Consider the following 27,738-nt stretch of genomic DNA (forward strand, 5'->3'; position numbering starts at 1 on the left):
TGCTGTCTCTTGGGATCCCTGTCTCTGAATTCTCCACCCATCTCCTGACCATCTCTTCTCCAGGAGGAAACAGATTGTTCTTTCCCTTTCCTTCATGGCATAACAGTTTATTGAACATGGCATAACAGCTTATTGAAAACTTCCTTTGTTCCAGGTACTAGTTTTAATTCTTTACAAGTATTATTTCATTTAATCTTTACACAACCTCTGAAAGATCCACTTTCATTATCTGCTGACGTATAGAAGAGTTAAGTAACTTGTCTAATGTCACACAGTTAACAAGCAGCAGAGTTGGGATTCAAACATACGCAGCTGTGTTTCAGAGCCCATGATATCAGCCCCGAGACTGTACTGTCTCTTATTAAAGCATTTCTTCTAGACAAATGCAGGATTCTTCCTAAGAGGAACTTTGGTGAACAAAAACTTTTTAATCTCTTTCTGTAAATATGCATATTTTAAAATTTTGCCTTGGTTAGTCAACATGGGGAATACTTAACATTGAAAATGCTGTTTTATTGATTCTAAGACACTATAGAAGGGAAGGTGTACCATTATTCTATGTATTAAACTATGACAACAGCATAATGGTAGTCTACCATAACTCATAACTTGGTTACATTGCTTCAAAATTTCTTTTTTTTTTTTTTTTTTGAGACAGTCTCGCTCTGTCACCCAGGCTGGAGTGCAGTGGCACGATCTCGCTTACTGCAAGCTCTGCCTCCCGGGTTCATGCCATTCTCCTGTGTCAGCCTCCCGAGTAGCTGGGACTACAGGTGCCCGCCACCACCCCCAGCTAATTTTTCGTATTTTTACTACACAAATTCCAAAAGCCTGCGCAATTCCTCCTGCCTTCTATCTCAGTAACAAAATATTACATGCTATATCCACTTGTAGACAGCTTTCTTTTTTAGGTCCTGAAAAGGGCTTGCTTGTTATTTTCTAAGAAAATGTAAAATTTCAGTCATTCCTTCAATGTCAAGCATTTGTTTTACTAATACCACACTGACACCTCACTGCTCTATTTTTCTCCCTTTCTGAAAACACAATAAGCATTTTGTTTTAATGCTGAATCATTGCATATTTTGGAGACCTTTTTTCCTTTTTATTTTAGTAATGTTTAAACATATAAAAGAGTGGAAAGTATAAAATAATAAACTCTGTGAATCCATTATCTAACTTCAACAATTACTGACATTTTTCTGGTTTGAAGACATCTTACATAACTAAACTCAGTACATGAGTAAAGAAAATGGAAGTATCTCTGTGCATGTTGGGACATGTGGGCAATGACAATTTTGCTGTAACTATTCTCTGGCTAGGAGGGACTGAGGGCCACCATTACTGCAAAGACAACTCCAATTTCAGAGACATTAAAATGTGAAAAAAAATGTGCATCTTACAATTGATGACATGCAGAAGCAGTGAGGCTAGGCTATTTTAATTATGAATTTGTATCTAATGGGTCAGAATTTTCCTTAATGTTTTGCGACTTTTAAAATATTTATTTTACTGTTTGTCCTTTCAGCCCCTCTCTACCACCAAAACACAAAAAGACCATTTCCATGTTTCTTCACCTAGACTTAGGACTTTATTGTCAGATAGGCATTTAGCACTCCACTGATTGCTTTGGTGAGGCCTCAGTGGAGATAGTCCGGTGCCTGTTTTTCCCCAGCTAAGAACAGAACCTTGTCCCTGGGGCACTGGGCCACTCACACGTGCCTGCCGATGTATGCACAGCTCAGATCTAGCTTGCTCTAGGCTTTTGACCCGCATCCGGGACATGTGCTTCTGTAAACAGCAGGGATGCTCACTGTTTGCAGATTTAGTATCTGAACCAGGTACTGAATCCCCTGTACCCTGTCTTGCCCTGATGGTCTTGTCACTTGGACTCAAGGACTTCCCTCTCTTCTTACTTGCCTTTTTTTCTGGGGTCACTATTCTCTCTCCTGTCAAAATGTCTTCTTGGATTAGTATTCTGTTGACAGATATCGTAGGTCTGGAAACAGACACCCAAATCTGTGAATTCTCATGTTAAGGAACTTGTTCTAGGCTTGCAATGCTGAGCATTCTGAGCTGAGTGCCAGAGCCTGGAGAGGACAGTTTGGCCAAGGGATGCCCTCTCCCAGCTCTGACCCAATGGTGTTACCATGTATGGGAAGAACAACATTGGCAGGAAGCAGTCTGGGCATTGGCAGAAACCTCATGAGGAGGAGAGTCAGGAGAACTGAGCCATAATGTCAGAGGGAGTTGTGATGATGGGAAAGACCCTAATGGGATGTCAGGGAACCGAAGTTGAGATCTTAGCCTTGTTGACTGTTAGCTGTTGAAGCCATCGCAATGACACACACATACCCAATGGGCCTTGCCATTTCCATGCATTCTGACCAACCTCCACTAGCCAGACTCTGCTTCCTTTTGTCTACAGGCTTTTTCATTTTTTTTTTTTTCTTTTTTAAAGAGCCATGAAGTCCACTCTGCTCACATCCTGCCCCAGCAGCCTCAACCAAGGACTCTGCAAGACTGGCATGCAAACACCCAAGCTCCCTTATTCCATTGGCAGGATAACTTCAAGGCCTGCATTGTACTCCATTTCCAGAATTTCCTCAGGGAATTAACTTTCAGTTGTCCCCAGAGGCAGCAAGACTGATAAATCATTTTACTGGCTACCTTCTCTTCCTTGGTTCACTTTTCCACTCCTCTGACAGTTTTTCTTGCCTGTCTTAAATACACTACTTGTATTTGATTGCTTGTTTCAAGGTCTGGGGACACACAAACTAAGACAACAGGTAAGTGGGTCATTTAATTTCTTAGGCCACAGGTTTTTCACCTAAGTGATAGAAAAGCTGAGGAGATAGAAAAGCTGCTAGAGTTTCATGAGTTCAGGACAGACTTGTGAGTAGGCAAGGCAAGTTTCACTATCCTTAATTTTTCAGATGGGGAACCAGAGGTCCAGAGGGTTTTTCTGGATTGTTCGTGGTCCCTCCTGCTGATAACTGGCCAAGTTGGGGTGGAACACAGACCTTTGAACCCTGAAACCAGTCAGCTTCCATCCCAGTGTCTCTTGGTCTCTACTGTTTCTTTCCAAGAGTAGTTCTTACATTTCCCACAATGCAAGAAAGAAGAGTCCAGTGTCAGAGACAGATTCTGTTATCTGGGTTTTGTTCTTTGGACTGTGGTCAGTCTTGGCTGGAGGAGGTACTCCTGGTGTCTCTGGTACCCTGGATAGGCTCAAAACCTCCTGCACAGATCATCTTCTGGGGCTCAGTTCTCAGGGCTACAGAGCCTTAAGGAATGTATTCATATCTCATGTCCCACCTTCTGGCAGATCCCTGCAGTCCTCTAATGGGTTTTGGGCTATCAATCCCAGGGCCATGGTTGAGAAATTTTTGATGGATAGACTGTGGTGCGCCAATTGAGGGAGTCCCTACCCAGTAATAGCTGTACCTATTAGCTGCAGCAGTGCCTGAAACTCTCACAACACTGTGGAATTCAGGTTGAGTCAACAGAACCCTTGTCAAAGTAGCAGTGCTGCCAGAGAGGGGTAACACAGGAGTGACTTTCAATCTTCATTTAATGCCTTAGCACACATGCAGAGCATTCTGACTCTCAGAGTGGAAGGTACTTCCTAGGAAGTCAAATGATCAGGTTAAAGTAGATCAGTTGCCCAGAGAGAAATTGAGGGAGAAGAACACAGGTAGGGATAGGTACGTTTTGAAGGGATAGAAGGAGTCAGGGAAGCCAAAGTATGAGGTTCTGCTCATGTGGGCAACAGAGAAGAGTTGCCTTGTTTAGCAAAAGTGTAGAGAATGAGGGCCCTGGGCATTAGGGGTTGGGAAACAGGAGGCACCTGGGGTAAGGGTAAAAAATATGTAAGGGTCACCAAAGTTTATCCTTCACAGTTTTGCCTCAGATCATCCCTTACCTTGATCTGCCCTGACCACATTTGTCCATCCATTTTGCAAATGTGACACCCCAATTTTTCATCCTTTTTTTTTTAATGCTTAAAGGCAATTGTATTCAGTTCCTTTCCATGCAGCACACAATAAGGTTATCTATGTGCTTATTTCTTTTCCAAATCAACAGTTCAGGACAACATTTCAGGATCCACTCATCCTCCATGGTCAGCCATCTTGCAATGTGTTCTTGTAAGTGTCTTGCATAGGGGTAGAGGGACCTTCTTGCTGACCTACAGACTGACTAAGTAGGGGGTGTACTGGAAGAAGAGCTAAGGACTATTGTCTCTGCTGCCGCCATCAAGCTCATGGTGCCACATTAACTTGTGCCAACAGATGCTTATAGAAGCCACTCGGATTTGCCACAGCAGGGAGGAAGGCATGGGAGAAGAGGAGGAGGGACTCAATGTCCTATGATGGAGCGTAGAGGCTGCTGGCTGGAAAAAACCAGGAACAATGAAAATGAGGTATCTTCTTTAGGATGCCATGCCAAGCAGAAAGCCTCCGAAAAATCCCCCAGTCACTAGAACGTTTTTCTTCACAAATGACACCACCTCCTCAGCTTTGCTCCTGACCTGGTTAGGTATCTGAGTGCTCTTACGGATCTTCAGCTGCTCTTTGGCTTTCTTCATGTCCTTCTCCACTCGTTGCCAATCAACTTTGATATACCCAGAATGGTTTGCAAGCTGAAGGAGAAAAAATCCACCTCCCACAGCTGTTGCAGCCAACTTTCCAACCTTCTGGAATATAAAACCCGTGCACCATCCAGTGACACCTCCAATGAACAGCTGGGTTGCCACGCTATACTCTTCGGCTGAAAGTCCAGATTCTGGCCCAAACAGCTTACGCCACCATGGCTGCTGCTTAGCAAATTCTGCAAGGTCCACTGACTCAAAATCTCCCTCAAAGTTTCCTTGACTGGACGCGGCCATTTCGGTGAGCTAGTCTTGCGAGGACACACGCTGGGGATCTGCGAGGTTACGCTGCGGAGTTGCGCGCTGTCGTGGCCACCACCCGGCTTCCTGCACGTGTGGCAGATGTTTCCATTCCCACCGCAGCCGCGGAAGAGGGCGGGCCTGGCGCGCTGCGACCGCTTCCTGTCTCCGCAAGCGGCTGCGTCACAAAGTTCAGCGGGCGGCATCACGAGCCCCGTAGCCCCGCCCAACAGATGCCATCCTGGTTTTTTGTTTTTTTTTTAGAAGCAGTGTGGAATGGTGGAAAGAGCAATGGACCACATGTCCAAGGAGAAGACCTGAGTCTCTGTTTTCTCATCTATAGAATAAGAAAAATACAGTATTATTGTGAGGATCCAATAAAATTATGTGTGTGAAATATTTTGTAAATTGCAGAACTCCTAGGCAAATGTCCAGGTGAATTATCTTTGAAAACACTTCCCTTCACACTGTCAACAGTCTCCCCTTTTGAGACTCAAAGATTTTTGTAGTATATTTGGGGAAACCTGTAGCCTCTCTGCATTTTGCAAAACCTGAGTGAGAAATTACTTCACCAGGCCTAGCATTTACTTTTTCTCTTGGACTTACCTGAAAAGAGCTGTCCGAAGTGTCATCTGTGGGAAGGTAAAGAGAAGAGGGGAATATGCTTTGGGAGGCAGATGGGGCTGGGCTGACGACCCTTCAAACATGAAGAAGCTGTGCTGCCTGGGACCTTTTGTGTGGTGCTTTCTCAGCCTGCAACAAAAAGCCATTCCCAATTTGTCGGGTGTGGAATGGCAGGGGTTATTGCCTGGGAACCCTCTGCAAATGTTAAACCCATTATCGGGCTGAGGAAGGCATGGTTCTAATTGAACTTTTCCTCCCACCTTCTGTTCTGCAGCCATAACAGGACTGCTTGTGCCATTGTGGCCTTTTTACCAGGGCTGGACTGGAAAAAAAAAAATTTTATCCAACGCAGTATATGAACAGGAATTAAGTCTGAACTTTTGAAGTATATAGTTTTTATGTCCTGGTATCTTCTTGCTGCTGGAATTTCTTGTGCTCATCTTAAGGATAACATGACAACAAGTTTTCATCTAAGTAAAAAGGAAAATAAAAGCGAGAAAGGCAGAGAGAGAAATGGGCAGAAACTTTGATGGGTAGATCTCACTTTCCTTGTAACTTTATAAATGAGTTCCAGTTCTCTTTCATCTTAAAGGCTGCCCCCTTCAGCCCCTGGAAAACCCTTTTTTGACACTGAATTATTTCCCTCTTCGTACGGTTAAGCTGTTCAAAAATAATCTCTATTCATCATCTCCACCTCTTTACTGCACATAACTTGCCCACCTACTCTGTCTGCCTTCTGCCTTGCCCAGTTCACTGGCCTTGCCCTCCTGATATCACAATTGATCTCTCAGTTTTAATCCTTTTCCTCTCTCTGGCCCCACTTCTGCTACTTTATTTCAGGCCACTGTTGTCTCATGGCTGAATTACTTCAACAGCTTTCTAATGGGTCCTCTTGTCTCCTATCTTGCCCCTCGCTAATCTTTTTACTGCTGCCAAAGGAATGCTCAAAGGCACTTCAAGGCTGTCAGGATGCTCCAAATCCCCCAGCTTGGCTTACTAAGCCATTTGAAGTGGCCAGTGCCCACCTGTGGTCTTATGGCCTGCCCAGCCCTTCTGGTGTTCTGCCCTCCAGCCATACTGATCTGTTTGCAATTTCCCTAAGAAGCTCTGCTGTTGCTCTTCTCAGGATCTTTACACTGATTGCCTTCTCTGTCACAAATGCCCTCTGCCTTTGCTGGACTGATTCCTATTCGTCTTTCCAGCATCAGCACAGCCTCCCTTGTCTCCTGGAAGCCCTCTCCAGTCCTGGGAGTCTTGATCTTGGGTCCTTCCCATGTTCCCTTCCAGCATGATGTGTTTTCCACATTCTTTCCCACTGTGTTTTTCTCTTCTCTTGACCATCTCCCTTTCTAGAGACTGGACACCTGAAGGCCTCAGAGGCAGGGACTAACATTAGGGTTCATGCATAAGTGATATATTAAGGAAGGGCTCCCATGGAGCCTGGTAAGGAGTGGAGGTGCAGGACAGCGGAAGGGAGGAAACCCAGCAAGAGGGTGTCCTCAGGCAACATCCTGGGGGTAGTAGCTACAGCCTGACCCTGCAGGGGAGCTTTGGAGTGTAAGTTACACCTTGGAATTGCCCATGGAAGGCCAGGGAGATGGACTGCAGTATCCCAGTACCTATGGTTACTGGTCAATGGCTGCCCTGGGGGAAGTAAATTCCTAGGATTCCAGCTCTTCTATGTGTGAGTGTGTGTGGACAAGCCTCTGAATAGCTGGAGGGGTGACCTTACTGCTGAGGCATACTGAAGGTGGGTGGTGTGCAAAAATGGCAGAAAGTGAACCCCGGGGTCCTGGGTGGAGCATTGATGTTGTCATTAGAGTCCTGCTCTTTGCATGGCTTGTCCCCGTGCCCACAATGCCTGGCACATAGAAGATGTGCAGCAATTTGTTTTTTACATAAATGGATAACAGATTTCCTTTCTCAACTCAATGACTTGTTTGTGCTTTTTTCTTTTTCTTTTTCTTTTTTTTTTTTGAGGTGGAGTTTCGGTCTTGTTGCTCAGAGTGGAGTGCAGTGGTGCGATCTTGACTCACTGCAACCTCTGCCTCCTGGGTTCAAGCGATTCTCCTGCCTCAGCCTCTCAAGTAGCTGGGACTACAGGTATGCGCCACCATACCTGGCTCATTTTGTATTTTTAGTAGAGACGGGGTTTCGCCGTGTTGGCCAGGCTGGTCTTGAGCTCTTGACCTCAGGTGATTCACCTGCCTCGGCCTCCCAAAGTGCTGGGATTACAGGCGTGAGCCACTGCGCTCGGCCTGTTTGTGATATTTTACACTGTTCAAGTCTCCCTCCTTGAAAACCCCCATTCCCTTGGCTTTGAATCTCACTCTCGGTCCCTTTCTCCATGCTGCTTCCTTTCTTGGCTCATTGTCCCTGCTTCATTTTTTCGCATGGCATTGCCAGGGGTTCTGTCCTCAACCACCGTCTCAGTTTACTCGCTGTGAGTGCTCTTGCCTATATTTATGTGTAGATTAAGTGTGGTCTATATGCCCAATTCATAATTCCTCCATTCATTTATTCATTCATTTAACAAGTATTTCTGAGAACCTGGAATATGCCCACCGCTATTCTAGGTTCTGGAGATATAAGACTGAACAGATCATACTAAGATCACTGCTTTCATAGAGCTTGCAGTCTCGTAGCTGGGTGGGAATGGGGGGAGACAATACATAAGAATCAAAATAAGAAAATTATGTAGTACATTATAAGAAAAAAGGAAATGCAAAGCAGGATGGGCAGTATTGGAAGGACTGCGTACATCTCGGGCAGGGGGGATATTTGCAAGTATAGATAGGGTGGTCTGGGTAGATTTCATTGAGAAGACAGCATTTGAGTACTCTGAAGGAGCCAAGGGGGTAAACTGTGCAGTTCTCTGTGGGGAGAACATCCACGTGGATGGAACTACAGTGCAAATTCCTTGAGTTGTATTCTTGACATGTTCAAGGACGTGACAAGAAAGCCAGTGTGGTTAGAGCAGAGTAATTCTGCGGAAGAAAAGTAGGAAATGAGATCAAATGGAAATGTGGGATGAGTAGATTATCTTAGGGTCCTATGAGCTGTGACAAGGACTTTGGCTGTTGCTCATAGTGACAGGGAAGCATTGCTGGGCTTTGGGCAGAGGCGTTACCCATCTAATTTACATCTCTCTCCTGCCTCCAGACTGGTATATTCGATTGCTTTTTGGAGATCCTGTGGGCAGCTTAAGTTAAATGCTCAGTCCTCATTATTTGCAAATTTTGCAATTGGGAATGTACCTACTAGGTAAAATTTATTTGTAATCCCCAAATCAATCTGTAAGATGCTTTTGTGGTCATTTGTGGCCATGCATAGAGTGATGAAAAGCTTGAGTCACCTGATAGCACATTCCCAGCCAAGGCTGAACAAAGTAATGCTCTGACTTCGTGTTTCAGCTCTCACACTGTAAGTAAATGCTCTTTTTGTGGTCCATCCAGTGCCACTTTTTTCTTTTTTGCATTTTTATGCTTTTCCTTGGTTATTTCGCTGTTTAAAATGGCCCCCAATCATAGTGCTGAAGTGCTGTCTAGTGTTTCTAAGCACTAGGAGGCTGTGATGTGCCTTATGGAGAAAATACATATGTTAGATAAGCTTCATTCAGGCATGAGTTATAGTGAGGCTGGCTGTGAATTCAATGTTAATGAATCAACAGTCTATATTAAACAAGATGCCTTTAAACAAAAACACACATAACACAATGTTATGTATTGATGAGTTGATGGAAAATATTTTGACTAGAGGCTTCTCAGAACCTACCCCTGTATTTCCTTCAGGAGCAATGGTTCAGTATTCACAATGCAGCGTTCACAGTGACTACAGAATATAGTTACTGTAAATAACAAGAATCAACTCTGTGTTTGTAATACACTGAACTCCTTGTCTTTCTTCCAGACAGGGTTCTCCTTTTGTATTATTAATCTTGATAATTTTAGCTCTGCCATTCACTGACTCACCCCAGCCAGATAGAAACTTCCTTACTCCTCACATCAAACAGGTTTGAAGCTCCCCCTCAAACATCCTCTTCTCTCCATTCCCATTGTCACAGCCTTAGTTAGATCTTCATCTTTTGCCGAGACTGGTATGTCAACCTCCTAACTGATCTCTCTGTCTCTGATCTGGCCCCCTCTGATCTCTCCTTCATTCATCTTCTAGACATACCCTTCTGAAATGCAGCTCTGATCGCATTATTTCCATGCACAAGCCCTTCAGGGAGTTCTCTTTTTGCCAATAGCAGTGATCTGATCTGGTACTCATTGCTAGATACCTACTGAATATCCACCTCCCAACTTTTTTCAGGTGGTAGTGTGCCCCATTCACTTCCTCAGACTCCTTTATAGCATGTGGCCCAATACTCAACAACAAGTTATATGCAGAAATTACTGGGTGGCACTGATAGAAAGTGCTTTAAAGAGGATAGACTTGACTGGCATTAACCTTTTGTCCTTTATCCTTCTTTCTTTTCCCTGGGACATGATTTTGATGTGGCAGCCATCTTGCTGGTCATGAGAATAGAAGAAAAACACAAAGGATGGTGTTTCATTTGTTTATTGCAGTGCAACAAATCATCAAAAACTTAGTATTTTGAAGCAACTACCATTTATTTCCTCACAATTCTGCCTTCTGAATTGGGCTAAGCTGAGTGGTTCTTCTGCACCTCTTGCCCTAGGGTCATCTATGTGGCTGGTCCTGGATGGCTTCAATCATATGTATGTGCCTCTTTTTCCATCTGGTTTCTCCTTCTCTAGGAGACTAGGGCATCCTTACATGATTGTTTCAGGGCTGAAAAGTGAGGGCAGATGTTGCAAGACTTCTTTAGGGATATGGCTCAGAAATCACACAAAGAAACTCTGCCATATTATATTGGTCAAAACAAGTCACATGACCAGCTCAGATTAATGGGCCTGTGTTCCAGGATGGGAGCCATGGTTATGGGCATTTTGCAACCAGTCTGTCATAGAGCACAAAATCAGAATGGGAAGAGCCTGGATCCCCATGGTTACTGTGAGTCATAATGCCAGTGCTGGACTTATTATTATATAAGAACTATAAATCTTATATGTGTAGCTTCCAGAGAGGTTGTTTTTGTCACATGGAGCTGGCAGTAATGGTGCTGGCCTTGGAGGTTGAGAAGAGAAGGGACGGATAGAAGATAAAATATTTAGGGGGTAGAATTCGCAGAATCCAGACATCCCCTGATAGTATTTTGAGAATTTTTCATAGACACCCTGTGTTAGTCTGTTTTGCATTGCTGTTAAGGAATACTGGAAGCCGAGTAATTTATAAAGAAAGAAGGTTTATTTTGGCTCATGATTTTGTAGACTGTTCAAGAAGTGTGGTGCCGGTATCTGCTTCTGGTGAGGGCCTCAGGGAACTTTTACTCCTAAAAGTTCCTAAAACTTTTACTCCCTTCTGCTAAAGGCAGAAGGGAAGCAGGCATGTCACATGGTAAGAGACAGAGTGAGAAAGAGGTAGAGAGATAGAGAGGTAAGGAGAAGGGAGGGAGGTGTCACACTCTTAAACAATCAGCTCTTGAGTGAACTACCAGAGCCAGAACTCACTCATTACTATGGAGATGGCACCAAGTCATCAAGTCATACATAAAAGATCTGTCTCCATGACCCAACACCTCCTACCAGGTCCCACCTCCAACATTGGGGATCACATTTCAACATGAAACTCAAACAAATATCCAAACTGTATCACATCCCCAAGTTTATTTCTGATTACCAGTTTCAAGCTGAACACACTTCTAACTGGTAAAAGTCATTTCTAACTATGATGTTTTGTACCCTGGTGCTTCCCATCAGTTGTTGAGATCCCATGGGTAATTAATTATTACAAAAAGGTGCCAATACTTATTAATGGTTCATAGCACTTAAAAAAAAGGTACATTTGCACTTTGGGAGGCTGAGGCGGGTGTATCACCTGAGGTCAGGAGTTCAAGACCAGCCTGGCCAACATGATGAAACCCCATTTCTACTAAAAATACAAAAAATTAGCTGGGTGTGGTGGTGGTCACCTGTAATCCCAGCTACTTGGGAGGCTGAGGGAGGAGAATCGCTTGAACCCAGGAAGTGGAGATTGCAGTGAGCCGAGATTGTGCCATTGCACTCCAGCCTGGGCAACAACAGCAACACTTCATCTCAAAAAAAAAAAAAAAAAGAAAGAAAGAAAGAAAGAAAGAAAAAATAGGGTACATTCAAGATACCAGTCTTGAATTATCTACCATTTTTTTAATGAGGAAAAAAGCAGAAAAACTGTCCTAAGGAGCAAAGCCATTGTTTTTTCCTTGAAGCTGGTGCAGTTTTGTTAATATTCGTGTGACTATTTGAGTCCCTATTGGCTCTATTGTATGCTCTATAATTCTCACCCCCAAACCAGACTTTTCCCCTATTCATTTCTGAGAGCCTCCAGCAGGGCTTCTAAGTGCATGCAAATCACTCTCAAATATTATTTACTACTGTTGCTTCCTAAGGCAGGACCTATAGTCCCGCAGATCTGACAGGCTCCAGGCGATACTGCTCTCAGCTGGAACTATTTTCCCCTTGATGTTGCCTAGCAGCCTGCAGACCTGGAGGTCCCCTGATGATGGTCTCCACCTTCTACCACCATGCAGCATTTATTGTTCCTCCTCACACCCCCAGCACGTGTTAAATACCCCTTTCCTTGTTCAGATTAAAAAGGAAAGTGATCCTTTCTGGAGACACTTGCTAAATGCAAAAGTTTTACAGCAGAAAGCTCTTGTGCTTCCTGTTGGAAATAACTATAAGACACACTCTGTCTTTCTCTCTCTCTCACTGTCTCTGATGGGCTTCAGAAGCACTGCTCTGAGTTGAACCCTATTCTTAACACTGTCTTCACCAGGGGAGCTGAAATATCTGCTCCACTGCTGAGATTTTAATCAACCTAGTGCAGGAAACCATTCAACACCTAGAAAGGCCCTTGTGCACTGAGAAAGGTGTTTCTTCTGTTTTATTCAGAAATTGTTCAATACTGGTGTTGTTTGGGTCCTAAATATTTTTAGTAAGTGATATAAGTGATACAACTTTTTCTTTTAAGTATAAATTTGTTTTAAGTTTTTAGAATAACTACTTCAGGTATGTGATTAAAAACAAAAAAATCCCAGCAGTACGAAATGATACAACAATGAAAAGCAAGTCTCTCTAATCCTGAACACCAGTTCCTCCATCTTATTTACTTGAACAAACTTCCAGAATAGTCTGTGCACTCTCGTAAATATATGGCCCAGTCTTTTCAATTAATGAACACGGCTCAGGCTGATCTGGAGGCCTGGTTAGAACAGGGTTTGAAAGAGGCCGCCTCACCAAGTCCAGATTCCCACTCTACTCTGGTCCTCAGGCTGCGCTGTTTGACTCAGCCAGCCTCCTCATTCCTTAATGGAAACTTCTTTTTTTTTTTTTTTTTTTGAGACCGAGTCTCGCTCTGTCGCCCAGGCTAGAGTGCAGTGGCGCGATCTCGGCTCACTGCAAGCTCCGCCTCCCGGGTTCACGCCATTCTCTTGCCTCGGCCTCCTGAGTAGCTGAGACCACAGGCCCCCACCACCATGCCTGGCTAATTTTTTATATTTTTAGTAGAGACGGGGTTTCACCGTGTTAGCCAGGATGGTCTCAATCTCCTAACCTCGTGATCCGCCTGCCTCGGCCTCCCAAAGTGCTGGGATTACAGGTGTGAGCCACTGCGCCCGGCCCTGGAAACTTCTTTATACTAATAAACTTCTTTATTCCATCTGTTGTCTTTTGAGGTCATATCAATCATGTTTGCACCTGTCCAAACCCCAATAGGGGACAGGGTTTAAGCATTTTTTACCAGGAGGTTTGTGAGCCCCTATGTGTGGGGAGAAATCACCTACTTCCAGCCTTCAGCTCCATCCGAGAACAAGCTCCAGGTGATCCAGAGTGTCTCAATACACCTCTCTCAGATTCCTCACTTACATAAGCCCCAGCGGCTCCACCGGCCTCATTCCCCGTCACACCCCTCAGACCACATCTCACCCTAGCAATACTCCTTGCAATTCTCCCAGCCCAGAGCTTTCACACATCTGCCTTTGCCAAGGGTTTTCCTTTCCCTAGAATATTTTTTGGGGTTCTCTTTGGAAATTCCTATTTTTCGATCAAGACTAAACTTAATCATCACCTTTTCTGTAACTGTTTTCAATGATTAATTTTCCCTCTTGACCCCTGAGCTGAAGTCATCATGTCGACTTTGGTCAGTATTGTCTCTAGCACTTCTGTTATTCAGCCTAGTACACCGTGCTCATTTTTATTTTATTTTATTTTTTTCTGATGTTTTTCTCTATGAGCAACTTGAGAATAAGAACTTGATGTTAAAATTTATGCCTGCCACATAGATGGCATTTCACAAATGTTTCTTAAATGAGCTCTTAAACATAATATATAATTTTTGTACTTAGGCAGCTCTGGTGCTGTGGAAAGGGTTTTGAATTTGGAATCAGTTGAAAGAAGTTGAGAACTGTTGCCCTGCAGGCTGCAGCCCAAAGTCCTTTGCATGCAAGTTGGAGTCCCCTGTATCAGGAGACCTGGCTCTAAATCCTCAGCCGCTTAGTAGCTGCAACAGTAGGTAGTCACTTAATCTCACTGAGCTTTGGTTTTTCTGTCTGAAAAAAAGAGGGTTTGTACACCTTGCAGAGTTCTGAGAAATAATTGTGACTATGAGAAGCTGCCCAGGAGAGTGCCGGCCACCTACTGAGTGGTCAGTACATGTTAACTGAGTGAATGAATAAAGGAGAAAAACTTACATGAAAACCAACAGGAACAACATTCTGATTTGCAAATATATTTACGTGCTTCTACATTTTATTTTTGGGCATGCGCACCCACACACAAACACAAAGACTCTCTCTTCTCTTGTATACACAGGTCCAGTTCCTAGTTTATTTATTTACTTTTGATTGGTTACACAACAGACCTCCAGGTGACAGAGAAGTTGAGACAGCTTTGGTTGCAGTTATGACATTATGCTCCAGTGACATTTCATTTAATCTCATGTCTGTATTTTTTTTTAAGTCCAAGGCTGTTACATATCTTTCTTATATGTGTTCAGCTGGTGTGTGCTACTTACCAGGATTTTGTCAGCTGTTTTGATGGCTGCTGTCCACATTAGTATTCTGTAGGCCTAGGATTTCTAGTCTTCCTGGAAAGCCCTGATATCTTATCATGTGGACGCAAGAAGTTTTTTTTTTTTTTCAGTGCTTACTTTGCTTCCATTTTTAGGTATGATTGAATTCTGTAAAAGCCTCTCAGTGAAAGGATGTCTTTTGATAAGCACTTGAAATCTTCCATTTGTCAGATTTCACTTTTAGTTTGTGTTTGGCCACCTTATCCCACAAAGGCACTCTGGGCTCTCAGTCTCTCTCTCATACGTGTGTATACCCATGTGTCCTCTCAGTGCCTGGTCCCAGTCCACATCACAGCAGCATTGACTTACTCCCAATCCATTCTCCATCTCCGAGCATATTTCAGGAAGAGTGGACCTTCTCATATCTACTCCTGTAATGGTTCATTTTATGGGTCAACTTGACTGGGCTAAGGGATGCCCGGATGACTGGTAAATATTATTTCTGGGTGTGTCTATAAGGGTGCTTCCAGAAAAGATTAGCATTTGAATTGATGGACTGAGGAAAGAAGATCACTGACATGAGAGGGCATCATCCCGTCTGTTGAGGGCCTGAATAGAACAGAAAGACAAAGGAAGGGCAAATTTGCCCACTCTTTGTTTGAGCTGGAACATCTATCTTCTCCTGCCCTTGGACATCAGTGCTCCTGCTTCTCAGGCCTTCAGACACAGCTCAGGACTTACCCTGCTGGCTTTTTTGGTTCTCCAGCTTGAAGACAGCAGACGGTGGAACCTCTCAAACTCCATAATCACATGAGTCAATTTCTATAATGAATCTCTCTTTCTTTCTCTATCTATACAGCTATATATCTATATCTATATCTATCTATGCTACTGGCTTTGTTTGTCTGGAGAAGCCTGACAAATACAGCTCTTGAATTGATCCATATTTAGCCTGCTTCTCCACTATCAGTCTCAGGTCCCTCTTAAGTCTCAGGTCTTGTCCACCGATAACCTGACTTTTGGGAGCCACAGTCCTCCCTCAATAAGATGCTACTATCCCGACACTGTTCCCAGTGACAGAGTGTATTTGGGGGACAGTGTGTGGGAAGGTCATGTCCCCACTGCATACATCACACACTGCCCATTCTGTGCTTCTCCTTAATACCACCATTGTAACACCAAGAGTCTCAGACTGAAATCTTAGGGCTACTGAGAAGAATTACAGCACAGATCAGAAATATCTTCAAACTCTTCCCCAAATCAACTGGTCATCACTAAAACGAATCTCTCTTTGATCATACCTCACTTGAGGCCCCAGCCTGCTAGTGGGGTGGTGAGTTAAAGCTTTCTTCTCATAGATAATTTCTCTGCCTTCTTCATTATGGTACTCAGAGCCTCCACCCCTGCCTGTCATGTTGTTCAAACAAAAACTCAAATAGTACTCCATTATTACTCAGAGCTGTTTGTCTTCCCTCTGTCTTAGCCACTCAGTCCAGCACAAGACAGCCCCCATTTTCACAAGCAAAATGCCCACCGAGATGTCTTATTAAACGAAAGAGCAAACTTTCCTGCTTCTTTGAATTTTATCAGAATATGAAAATGATTACAGCTAGTTCCTATATTTAAAGTCAGTAACATGTTTTCCCATATGGCACACAGATCCCTACTCTCTCAAATATTCACCCTCGGTTTTATGTTCCAAATGTTTTCCCTATTGGTCCTTTAAAAAAGACACTTAAAACCCACTAATCCATTGCCATTTCACTTATGACAGATCTACTAATTCATAGCTATTATAATAATTATGGTAATTGTTATTAATGGCAAAGGGGAATTATTGAGTTATTATTAATTCCTGGCATATAATGCATCTGTTATAAATAGTTGTGATAACTCATAATATATAATCATCATGCAAGAGACGAATCTCTTTAGAGTCCCATACTTAGAGTGGTATTTAGCTGACAGAATATACTGGAGCAGTGAACCAGCCAGCACACATTTTGATAGGTCCATGGTGACTATTCTGATTGATAGATCCCCTCCTTAATTGCCCTTGTCCATGCACATGTCTGGCATCTCATAAATAATTGGAAATAAAATCAGTCAAGCTTGTAACTACTTGGAATCCATAAGTCTAAGGATTAATTTATTTTAATTACTGAATTGGCTTAACCAAACAGGTACTTAAGTATCAGAATTATGTTTAAGACTTAGTGAATGTGGATAACTCCATTCTAAGGGTAGGGACTGTGTGTTCAGGCAGCTGAAGACCTAGCTGGACAGACAGGACCACCCCACATAATGAGTACTTTATGCTTCTGTATGCTATGCTTGTTTTCCCTGGCCTTATCTATTTTTGGGATACCCTTGGCTGCCACTGGTCATGACTGCAGTTTTTGACTCTGATAACTTGCACAATTTGATTCCCAGGGCTCTTTACGTCTATCTTGGGTTTCTGGTGGCTCGCTCACTTGTTCAGTGGTATTGCTTCTCAGTGGCTCCTGTAGTTTCCTGTCCCTGTTCCTTTGATCTTGTCTGAAGGGCCCTGCTGGGTTTACAGGAGGCCTGGGGTTCAGCCTGACTTGTGGCTAGCTGGCAGCTGTATGCTGTACAGCAAAAGGGAATGGCAGGAAGCATCCCAGGCACAGTGTCAAGTAAGGTGGAAAGTTTAGAGATAGGGTAGGAAGCAAAGCCTAGAGCTTGCTGCCTAAGGGAGATCGGGCAGGAAAAGAGCCTGGGGAGATCTTTGAGGCAATGATCAGCAGAAGGTGGGAGCCTTTCAAAGGGGGCTGGTAGCTTTGGGTAGAAAGGAACTGTGTAAAGGCTAGCAGTCTTTCCGAATTTTTTAAAATTATTGTAAGTGTATTCTTTCAGCAGAGGACTCTGTTCACGCCCTCAGGACCCCATTTCTCCTTCACCTGGAGAGAAGCCCTACGGGAGATTGCAGAGCTTTTACCAACATGACATGAGTTGATATCTAATGACAGATCTCAGGGATTGTACTTCTCTTAAAATACTTCAAATAAATTTTCAAGGGAGCTTGTCTATGGGAGCCTGTGTCACCACCCAGAACTACCCTCATACCAGTGGCTGATTTTGGGTCCTGGATAGTTCAGTTCTTTCCTATTGCAGTGTGCTCTCTGCCTTTCTGGATGCTCTCTTTAGTGGGATCCTCTGTGTGGGTTAGGCCACCATCACTTTCGTCTTTGTCCAAAAGTCATAATCCCAATGTCCTAGAGCCAGACCTTCAATCTGAGTCCCTGCTGACCTGGCGACGCTCTTGCAAATAGTTTCCTAGTGTCCTTTCCTGGAGCTCCGTGGAGGTATGCAGACGGGTTTTTATGCTGATATCCAGGAAGGTACACCAATGGAAAGGCAAGAGAGCAGGCAATGATCACCAAGTCTGAGGCTCTGCTGTGGCTGTTAAAGCCAAGGGGACAGGGACACCACTCCCAGGTTTCTGCTTTCTTCTGTTTTAGTACAGTGTCTATCTGCTACCCCTGCCTCCCTTCCTCCTGCCCCAGCTCTGGCTTGTCAGCCTGATGAAGAGACCTCAGAACTAATTGTCCTCTCTCTTCTGTTCTTGGGTACCATTCGTACATGTTAATGCTCCTCTCAACAGGAGTGAAGTGAAAAGTTCTCAACATGTGGTCTTCCCGCTGTACCTCTGGTCACTGCAATGCTAGCCCAACTTGACAGAAGCTGGACACAGGGTCGCCGCACAGTGTGCAAACCTGTCAGTTGCTGTCGGGGATAGGTAGTGCACTTCAGACTACGATGACATTCCAGGCAGGAGGACTAAAAGGAATTTTTCCATGCATTTGAAAATCACAAGATCCAGGTTACCCTTGGTGGCAAGGTGGACCCTGCCTTTCTGATAGGAAGCACATATTTCCACATTTTCACAATCATTGCAGTCTCTGTGTGGAGGGAAAAATGAACTAGCTGAGATTCTCTTCTATGCACCCACTCCCACAAATGCTAATGGTCTGGTCCAGGAGTCTGAACTATATGCTGGAAGTGTCATAAGGATAATATAGGGATCAATGCATCAGTAGGAGCAGTGAATCATGGCCAATGGACTACTTGGAACAGGGTAAAGAGCCCTGGGCTTATTATCAAGAGAAGGCTCTAAGGTCACCTTTGACATAGCTTAGACCTCATTGTTCCTGTTAATAAAATGAAGGGATTGATATAGATAATTTCTACATTCCCTTTCAGCTGAGGATACTTACAGAAATGCCACAGATTTAACATTTCTGGACTTTAACAATGGCACATAAAGAGATGTTTATATGCTTGTGAATAAGATGCTAAAGTGTGGGTGTGGTTACCACAGTTCAGTGGTTTAGTCATAGGTGAGATGTCCTGATAATCTGTAAGTTATATGTGATATCTACCAGGAAGTGGGTACTTTATGCTATGCTAGAGTTCTTTATCCTCCCCTAAAACTTTCTTTATAATGTGGATGAAGATACTAAAGCATGTATATAGATTGTATGGTTGAAGAGTGAGAGAGATGGCAAGAAAGAATGAAGGTGAAAAACGTCTTCACCTTCATTTTTATCCTAGTATACACCAACTTGCGATGTGAAACTCTCCTAGCTTCTCAAAATCCTAAGTTAAGAAGTATAAATGAGTAGAGATCTGGGCTTGTCAGCAGCGTGTGAGAAAGACAAGGCCACTTTTTTTTTTTTTTTTACTTTTTTGGGTCATGGACCCTCTTGAGCAACTGACAAAACACGTATTCCCATATAAGTATACACACACACACACACACACACACACACACACACACACACACAAGCATACATATAACATTTTTTGCATACCACATTCAAATGGTTCATATGTCCCTGAAGCCCATCCATGAACTCAATGTTAAGAACACTTGACTTAGGGGATTCGGTCACCAGCATGATGTAGTCACCCCAAATCTCATGGGATCATGGAGTGAATTAATGAAATACACTACAGTGTTTAGTGATAGTCCATATTTAACCTGTTCACATCAACTGACCCTGGGAATTTGTGCTCCATTTTCAGTGACTATTCAAAGACATATAGATAAGCGAGACATTTGCAGATGAGAGTGGCCATGGAATCTTGTTGTTTGCAGAAAATCTGAGGAAACTAAGAAATCTATTCATGGAGAATAAAGGAAAAAGTCCTGAACAATGCTTAGAATGATGACCCTGAAGACTCGAAGGAAGTAGACTAGAATTTTCATGATAATTTTCACAATATGTGTTGAGATTCAGGATAAGCCTCAGTTAACCAGAAAGCTAAATTTGTGAGACACTTTTATTTCCCTGGTGTTCCACTTAGTTGAGGTTTTATTGTGCTGATGAGGTTGCATGAATGAAAGTGTATGGCAGGTGCAATTCTGCAGGTAAACCTGGTAAGCAGGCAGATGTGGAGGCTGAATCAACCAAGCATGCAGGCACTGTAGGCTATCTTTAAGCTTTAAAGGACACTAAGAAGGTCCTTTACCTTCATACCTTAGTATCTCTCCCAGTATTTCCAACCTGCAGTCAGGCTTTCCTGAATGTCTTAATGCCTCAGATGGTTCTGGTTCTGACCGCAAGCTCAGATATACGGTGTAAGTACAACTTCCCATTTTTTTTAAAAAAATATATGTATATAACAACCTAGTTTCTACCTTAAGCTCCCATTCTGCCTAATTAGTCTAATTATCTCCAGGTAAATTCTGTCATTTTCAGGTTTTCTATGTTATTTCGGGTATAAACCCAATCAATTCAGGATTTCCTCTCATTCTCTTTCTCCAGATGCGGGGTCTTGATGCAGATGGAAGAGAGGGGGTTTATAAGCTATCTAGATTTTGAAAAGGCCATCTGGGCCTTGGTTATAATGGTCTTGGATGAGATACTTATTAGCTTTAATGGCTCTAGGTCACTGGTCTCTGTTTCTACCAACACCCACTAAAATATCTATGCTCACTCTCTGTCATATGGCTGCAGTTCCTCATATTTACATTTCTTTGTCTCCTAGGTTCCATAGGTTCTCTCTCACCCTACTTCTAAGCCTCCATGAAAAGCTGTTCATGTCTTTTGGGGGCTCTATCTTAAGTTCCCAAATACCAAAACACATCATGCTCTAAGCTATACTCAATTTCTGTCCTACTGTGCTGGTGCAGGGAGCTGTTTTTACTTTGGTAAGATGTAAGTCATTGGGACTCTGTTCTTAAATTTCTCAGTTGTATCTGGTACTTCTGTCCCCTCCTTCCCTTTCTGTTTCTCTCCGCTAGCTCAGCATGGGACTGACAGATGCACAGAAAAGTTTATACCTCTTTTTCTACTCTCTGACTTTGATTCTCCCCGGCAAATCTGCTCTTGATCGTTGTGGACCCTGGCACTTTATATATTTTCATTTTTATTTGAAGAAGCTAACATTTCATGCTCTGTATTCTTTAGGTATTAAGTTTTCAACTAAAAGAATCCCAATAGGTTTGGAAATAAAAATTCATGACTCTCAAGCCTTTGCTACAATTTTTCAAAATTTATTTAGAAGCTCAAAAGCATAGTGAGCCTCTGTTTCTTCGTATTCTGGGCAACACCTCCCAGGAGGTAACACTGCCACTGACTCAGGGGATGTGGATGAAAAATCTGATCAGAAAGTGTGGAGGTGGGAGGTTGCAGCAACAGCTAAAATGATCCCATGATACAACTGGACACTTATTTTTTTATTTAAGTCCATTTTCCTCTGATGGACACAAATATGGAAGGAACAAAATGGAGGATCCATCATCAGTTTGTATTAGCAACTTGAAATACATTAACTTCTTTTCTTTACACAGATTTCTGAGACCAGGCTTGATAAGGAGAGTGGAGAGGCAGATTTGGGATAAGGGGAGTAGAGAGAATAGGTGGAGTGGAAGGAAGGAGCAGCCAGAGGGCATTTTGTGGGTAGTGAAAGGCTTGGGAAAAGGAAAACAGGGAGCACATTGAGGGGCACCAAAGACAAGCTTCCCACATGTTACAGTTCTGCCAAAATTGAGGAAACATGAAATCAGCACATTCAGGCAGAGGATGAACGGAGTCGGTATTCAGTGTCAGGTCAAAAATTGACTCCATGATTTGTAAAATGTTGTAGGAGGCACACTTCTCAGATTTCCAGGTGATGCAAAGTGATAGAAGAAATTTCCAATGTGACAGGGGTGAAAGCAACCAAAGAAAAATGGGTGTGAACGGAGATGCCCAAGTCCAGTGGGGAGGAAGCCATTCGAGAATATAGGTGGGAAAAGTGATATTGCCATGACCTGAACCCATTATGGGACAGAGAGTTCTAGGCTGGGGGATAAATGGCCTGGGGGATGGGTGAGGGCATATCATTCTAAAATTAGAGGTTTTACATCTAGAGTGAGGCAAAATAGGATCACACTTTTATGACACATGACTGAAGTATAGCTGGGTATTGTCGTCATGTTCTTTTCAGTGTTCTTCGTTCTGCCTCCCCGATCCGTTGCTGCATGGACACAGAGAGCACTTCCCCAATTTTTACTTTGATCATGAGTAATCAGAAAGCATGACGTTGCTTGGAAGGCAGGCAAACGCAGCATACAGACTTTTTCCTTGAAAGCTCCTTGTATTCTGAATTTTTGGCTCACTTTTTAGGATATCTTCACTAAAAACCATTCTATCACACGATGGCAGTAGAGATATAATCTAAATTTATAAGCTATGATGCATGGATGCATCCCAGTGGGGGGAAAAAGTCTAATTTATGTTTGTCCACGTATTTTTCTTTGGTTGGTGTTTGTGTTCTAAGTTTCTGGAGGCATCAAACATAGAAAGGCCCTGTAATTCCAGATGGGATTAATGCAGACAATATTTCATTCAGGAAGTGCAACCATAAATAAGAGAAGGTACCTTTAAATGGCCTCTACATTTTTTGAGATACCGCTCAAGTGCCCGTAAAGCCAAAATCAACTTTCTACTTGCATTCTTAATTTTCTCTGCACCTCATTTCTTTCCCTGATAGAGACAATTTTTCAGGCTGACTGGGATGGGAAGAAAGCCTATGAAAGACTCAAACTTTTCCTTTTTCACATTCTCTTCACCCTAACTCTGAGTTTCTTCTGTTTTCTTCAAAGAAAATTTTTTATTTGTCCCTAACCAGTGATAAATGAAGCAACAGGGGAAGTGTGGAATCTATTAGGATGAGTTGAAAATTTTTATTTGGAAAGATTTGTATATTTTGTCATTCTGTCTGGATATGCTTTTCTCAAGCCACAAAAGGGTTCCATAGAGTAACATTCCACAATAATGTCAGATTTTCTTCTGAGAAGGAGCTCAAATGCCTTTCAGGATTCATTCATTCATCCAACACTAAGTGGGTACCCATTATGTGCAACATACTAGGGAAATAATACTAGCCAACATTAAGTGACTGCTAGTCACATGTTTTATAGTGCTTCAAGTTTTTGTTTGTTTGTTTGAGACAGGGTCTTGTTCTGTTGCCCAGGCCGGAGTGCAGTGGCACAATCTTAGCTCAGTGTAACCTCCGCCTTTTGGGCTCAAGCGATCCTCCCACCTCAGCCTCCCAAGTACCTGGGACCACAGGCATGTACAACCATGCCTGCCTAGTTTTTGTATTTTTTGTAGAGACAGGGTTTCACCATGTTACTCTGGCTGGTCTTGAACTCCTGAGCTCAAGTGATCCTCCCCACTCAGCCTCCCAAATTGCTGAGATTACAAGTGTGAGCCACTGCACCTGGCTTGCTCCAAGTTCTTTATACAGACTGTCTCATTTGATCCTCTTTGCCTTGCCACGAGGCGGTTACTAGCAACATCTCCATTAGTTTTACAGATGAGGAAGCTGAGGCATAAGGAGGTAAAGTAACAAAACCACATAGTCCGTAAAGGAAAGACCCGTGATTAGCAATCAGATAGTCTGGCTTCAAAGTCCATGCTATTAACTGTTGAGCTGCAGGTGACAAAAGTTCTGTCTCCAGGTAGTTTACAAACCAGTAGGAAATGAAAGCCTACAATCTACGGCAGACATGCTGAAGCTAACTGAGATGTCATTTTGATGGCACACTGGACATAACTCATGGGAAAATATTAGCCAAGAACATAGGTCAATTCATTCAAGGTTTATGCTTTATTCAGGGAAAAATAAGGAGATAGGAAATTATTCCATCTGGAGAGTGAATGGACATTTCTTTGCTTTGCTTCTTCATCCTAGATGTTGTAGGTGGGAATTGAGTCTCATTGGTTTCAATTGGTGGGAGTGGGAACTCTTGGCTTTTTTTGTTTTTTTTTTTTTTGGATGGAAGGCAGTGGCTATTGGCTAGTGTTTTTGGAAGTATTTTGGCCTGAGTGCTTTTGTGGGGTTGTCTCTCTTTCTATTTTCCTTCTTCAATTACTTTCCTTCTGATACTCCCCCTTGAATCTGGAAAAGCTCAGGGAAGATAAGCAGGCAGACTGCATGGTGTGGAGCTGACTTCAAAGGTAAGAAGAAAATCTTTGGATTTCCTTCTAACTTGCCCATCTCAGCTCATCTGGGATAGGAAAAGAGACAAGGATTCAGGTTAGAAGCTCTATCCAGGAGTAGAGAGTATGCGTTTATCTGAAATATCTCTTGTGCTATAATTCTCAGGAACCAGGATGAGGCAGATGGATTACATAAATCCAAAACTGATCTCTTCATATGAAAATGAATTATCTGCCTGAATAGCAAAGGTGTCACTAAGACACTAAAGGTGTCATATTCTTTGGTGCATCTAAAATTTTGTTAACTTTGTATTTTCAAATTAAGTTTTATGTTAAGAATAATTTGAGGTTGTTTAGCTCTTGTCCTAGAAAACATTTTTATTTTGGAATAATTTTAGTCCTTCCTATTTTTTTCTTTTCTACATTTTGAAATTTGCATGGGTGGGTTAGAAATTAGATAGCTAAAAACACCTGCTTTCTCTGTACTTCTAGACACAAAGGATGATTAGGCTGTCTGCTAGTCCACTTTTAAATGTCTAAAGTTTGAGAAAAACATCTTCAGAAGACAGATAATAGAATTGAGGCCATTCTTAGGGATTGTGACATTAAATGGTGCTAAGGATACTCAAAATGACAAAAACCCAGGGAATAAAAAATAATGCTTGACTTTCATTTTACTGTTCAACCATTTGAACTATTAAAAGTGAGAAAATTTATTACAGTGCAACAGTTTATGTTTTCCCATTTCCAAAGAGATAAATAAACAGAGAAATGGGGCCATATTTCTCCAAAGATGAATGGCTTAAGACAACAGAGATACTATTCACTAAAAGCCGTAATGAGTAGGGACTAAAAATATAGCTGCTTTATGACGTCTGCAGTAGCTCTTCAGCTATCTGCATTTTATAGGGTAAAAGAGAAAGTGTCTTCACTTGCCCCAACTTATCCTCTGTTCAGTGCATTTATTCTATCTCTCAACATCATTTGTTGGCATCCAAGGTATTTCCATTTATTTTTACAACAGCCAAAAACAGGTTAGCTTAGAAGGCCAATCCGAGTGTGAGATGGGAGAGAAGGCAGGAAGTGATTTGATAGTTTTGACTGAAATATCTATCTGTGTGAATCTCAAACCCTAGAGGTGAAACTTTTAGTCAATTTATCCTCATTTTCAAATCTCTATGTTGCCAAGCATTCTTATTAAGAATAAATAAGGCAGTATCATGAAATAGGAAAAGCTCTGTACCCATCAGTAGGATTACTCTCAGGTTGTATTTCAATAGTCAATTGAAATTCTCTTCTACAGAAGGTGCATCTTTTGTGTCTTATAGAGAGAAAACTGTCCATTTTTAGATAGCCCTTGCCCTACTTCAGAAACTTTGGCAGAGCCAGTCCAAACTATATTTCCTTACTATCAAAGGAGGAGAGAAAGCTGAGAAAGTTGATCTGGAGTGAGAATGAGAAAAGAGAAAATGCAGTAGCAGCTTTGCAGTTTTTTATCTCCTTGGTTTTTGTGAGAATCCCTACATCCCTGTAATAAATTACCCCAATTTATTTTATCTCGATTGAATTGTTTTCTGTAACTTGCAATCAAAGCATCCTAATTAAAATACAGACTAAAGAAGACACCGATAATTTATTTGGCTTGTAGATTTATTTCCAATAATTTAAAATATAAATCTAAAAAACTGCTTGTACCCAACTTGATATGATTTTAGGACAGGAAAGTCAGGTATTAACTAAATGTGGCATAAGGATGTGCGTTGAAATTAACACAGAACAGATATGAATGTTGGCTTCTTGTTATCTCTAAGAAAGTGAGCATGTTACTTAAACTCTCTGAGCCTTAATTTCCTCAGCTTTAAAATTGAAATCATACCTACCTCATATGATTGTTTTTGAATTTATGAGCTATAATATATAAAGCAGCTAGCTAAAATATAGGCATTCCTTAATAGTTATAGGAACTTTCTACTGGGGCAAAGGGTATTAATATGCTTTTTTTTTCTCATCCTGCTCAGGATTGGTTAGGAACTGCACAAGACAGCATCTAGGCATGGGGAAGTTATAGTGTCTCCAAGCAGAGACTGGAGGAGTAGGAGATGCTGGTGGGCTAAGGACCTCAAAAAGGGGAGAAGATAGAATAGGGAAGGGCAAATACAAGATTTCCCCACCTGACAGTTTTGGTAATGACTTGCCCAGGCTGATAGATCCACAAAAGGCTTATGGCAAAGTTGCAGTAATCATACAACAAGGGTGGTTTTCCTTCTTACCAATCTGAGGCCCTTATGCATTTACATGCTATACGCATTTATATGCAATGCTGCATTTATATTTGGTATCCATATTTCACTGAGCCTCCTTAATAGGGTTTCTCGACTTTGGCATGATTGACATTTTGGGGCCACCATTCTTTGTTTTGGGAGTTGTCCTGTGGATTGCAGGATGTTTAGTTGCATTTCTGTCCTTTATCCACCAGTTATAACAACCAAAAATGGCTCAGGATATTGCCAAATGGTCCCTGATTTTGGACAGGGAGAGGGACACCACCAAATCACCTCTGTTTGAGAACCACTGCTCTAAAATAATATTTTTATTTTATTGTTTTTAATCAAAAAAAATTTTTTCAAAATATTCAAAATATTTTTCCTTACCCATTTTTATTTGTTAAGTCTTTTTCTAAAATTATTTGTTAAATTGACAAAAATTGTACATATTTATGGGGCACATAGTGATACAGATAATGTATAGTGATCAGATCAGGGTAATTAGCATATTTGTCATCTCAAACAGTTTTCATTACTTTATGCTGGGAACATTCAATATTCTTGTAGCTACTTGAAATAATATATTATTGTTAATGACAGTCATCCTACAGTGGTATAGAACACTAGAACTTATTGCTCCTATCTAGCTGTAATTTTGTATCCTTAACAAATATGTCCCTATCCCTCCCCCTACCACCCTTCCCAGATTCTAGTATCCTCTGTTCTACATTTTAATTCCATGAGATCAACTTTGTTTACCTTCTACATATGAGTGAGAATATGTGGTGTTTAACCTTTGTTCCTGGCTTATTTCACTTATCATAATGTCCTCCAGTTCTTTTTTTTTTTTTTTGGTAGGCTATTATCTGTAGCTTTATTATTTATTTATTTATTTATTTATTTTTATTATTATACTTTAAGTTCTAGGGTACATGTGCACAATGTGCAGGTTTGTTACGTATGTATACATGTGCCATGTTGGTGTGCTGCACCTATTAACTCATCATTTACATTACTTATATCTCCTAATGCTATCCCTCCACCCTCCCCCTACCTCAACAGGCCCCAGTGTGTGATGTTCCCCTTCCTGTGTCCAAATGTTCTCATTGTTCAGTTGCCACCTATGAGTGAGAACATGCAGTGTTTGGTTTTTTGTCCTTGTGATAGTTTGCTGAGAATGATGGTTTCCAGCTTCATCCATGTCCCTACAAAGGACATGAGCTCATCATTTTTTATGGCTGCATAGTAATCCATGGTGTATATGTGCCACATTTTCTTAATCCAGTCTATCATTGTTGGACATTTGGGTTGGTTCCAGTTCTTTGCTATTGTGAATAGTGCTGCAATAAACATATGTGTGCATGTGTCTTTATAGCAGCATGATTTATAA

General features: G+C 42.1%; 1 pseudogene; it reads right to left on the reverse strand.

Moving 5' to 3' along the window:
- Positions 1–2,782: 2,782 nt before the first annotated feature.
- LOC101142702 (FUN14 domain-containing protein 2-like) lies at positions 2,783–5,015 on the reverse strand (annotated as a pseudogene).
- Between the last annotated feature and the right edge of the window lie 22,723 nt (positions 5,016–27,738).

This window comes from Gorilla gorilla, chromosome 12 (genome assembly GCF_029281585.2).
Source record: "Gorilla gorilla gorilla isolate KB3781 chromosome 12, NHGRI_mGorGor1-v2.1_pri, whole genome shotgun sequence".
NCBI classification, from domain to species: domain Eukaryota; kingdom Metazoa; phylum Chordata; class Mammalia; order Primates; family Hominidae; genus Gorilla; species Gorilla gorilla.